At 59.8% G+C, this 1,963-nt stretch overlaps 1 protein-coding gene and 1 long non-coding RNA gene across 2 annotated transcripts in view; one reads left to right on the top strand and one right to left on the bottom strand.

Annotated features, from left to right (window-relative positions):
* Positions 1-1,963, top strand: part of ZGPAT (zinc finger CCCH-type and G-patch domain containing) — a 31,022-nt gene that overhangs the window by 19,914 nt on the left and 9,145 nt on the right. The gene's annotated exons all lie outside the window — the stretch shown is intronic.
* On the bottom strand, positions 41-1,874 carry LOC108535318 (uncharacterized). The gene is made up of 3 exons (XR_001887205.1): positions 1,565-1,874; positions 1,138-1,288; positions 41-214 (listed from the first exon to the last, which is right to left on the bottom strand). It is a non-coding gene; the product is annotated as an uncharacterized LOC108535318 (long non-coding RNA).

The following is a 1,963-nucleotide window of genomic DNA, read 5'->3' on the forward strand; positions in this document are numbered from 1 at the left end:
TGATGGCTGCGGGACCCCGGGAACCTGATGGCTGCGGGACCTGGGCTGTGCTGCTGCAGCCTCTGCCCACTTCTCCAGGGCAGCTTGTACTCACCCTTGCCAAACTCATAGCCCATCTTGGTGAGGAGTCTGGAGCCTATGCCTCGCGTGTGCACCTCCCAGCCGGCAAAGGCAGAGCTGCAGGTCCCGGAGTCCACAGTGTCCGACCCCACCACTGCAAGAGAGGGACAGAGGGCAGTGGCCCGGCCAGGGCAGAGGACTATGCATGGTGACCTGGGCTCTGACCAATGAGCTCAGATCCTGGGCAGAGCCCCAACACCCCACCTCTGGGGCTCCGTGCTCTGTCACTGAGGCTGCTATGGGCATGTGACACCAGGCAGAGTGCATGGCAATCCCCACAGCCTCCTGCACCGTGGCCCCTCCTCCATAGCCCTCTCCTGCCCCTGCCCTTCTCCACCTTTGCAAGGCCGTGAGCTCCTCACCTGCCCTCACAGAGTCCTTGGTTTGGTCCTCCTTCACCAGGGACATGGGGCTTCAGAAACCACCATCACTGATCCCTGGGTACACCTTCAACATGCAGACCCCTCCTGGACTCAGCCCACCATGCTTGGGTCAGGTGACCTCCCGCATATACACACACACGCATACACACACTCCTCTGGAGAGCTGGACACTGGCCACTAGTTCCCATTCCCGAAGCTTCCACCCTGGCTGTCTAAACACAACCTCTGTCTGCCAGGATCCACCAGGCACCCAGGTCCCAAGTTTGAGAAGCCATGCAGAGGAGCTGCCCCTCTTGCACTCCAGGCCCCATCAGTTGGTCATTTTCTGTGACTTCCTTGGCAACTCCGGCGCCTCCTCTCCCATGGCCACAGCCATGACCATGGCCTCCCATCAATGAGACTGTAGCTGTTGTACCCACACTCCTTGAAGACAAAGGCCACCACGGATCTACCCCGGCCCTTCACTCGCACTCCTGTACCCCTGCCCCACACGGCCTCCCCAGGCACGGCTGGCGCCCTCGCTGTGGTCACTCTCTCCAATAGTTTGGTTAGATGGTCGGTGCCCTCAAAAGCCAGGAGCCTCTCAGGGTGACCCCACCTTCCTGGCTCCTGGGTTCCGCAGCTGCTGCCATACCTCTGGCATAGCTGGAGTCACCTGTGCCATCGCTGTCTGAGTCGGACTCTGTGGCCTCTCTGCGCAGTGGGGCAGGATGCCGTCCCCTCCACTACGGCCTCCCTCAGCAGCAGCGAGTCAAACTTGACTGTGTAGTAGCCATTGTCCACATCTAGAGGCAGAGACAAGCTGCAGGTCAGCATCCTTGACAGCAGGTGCCACTGATGGGGAACCACCCTAGACATCAGGAGCAAGGCAGGGCAGAGGCTGAGGGTAGATGTGCTCATTTCGGGCCCAGAGCCAGAGTCCCAACACTCATCCCAAAGGAGGCAGGGAGCAGCCACGCAGGAGGCAGGGAGCGGCCGCGCAGGGGCGGGGAGCGACCACTCAGTAGTAACGTGTGGAGCCTGGGAGGGTGTTCCCGGGAGGCCTCCACGGCCAGCCTCACCGGTGATGCGTGCCGCGTGCCAGAGGCCATCCTGGTGCTTGGCCAGACACGCAGAGCCGGCCTGCAGGGAGCTCAGGTCTGGGTCCTGGAAGGGGCGCAGCTCATCCAGAGAGACCACCTGCCCGTGGGAGAACCTGCAGACAGAGCCATAGGGGCCAGGGCTCAGACATGGGCCACCAGGGGCAAATAAACCCAGGAGCACTGACCCATCCGCCTGGGCACTGTCCTGAGGGAGCCAGACACATGCATATACACACATACACACATACATACACATATACACACACACACATATACACATACATACACACACATAAACACACACATACATATACACATACACACACATATATACATACATACACACACACACACACATACACACATACACATACACAT

The sequence above is a fragment of the Rhinopithecus bieti genome, unplaced genomic scaffold, assembly GCF_001698545.2.
Source record: "Rhinopithecus bieti isolate Rb0 unplaced genomic scaffold, ASM169854v2 scaffold_12573, whole genome shotgun sequence".
Taxonomy (NCBI): Eukaryota; Metazoa; Chordata; class Mammalia; order Primates; family Cercopithecidae; genus Rhinopithecus; species Rhinopithecus bieti.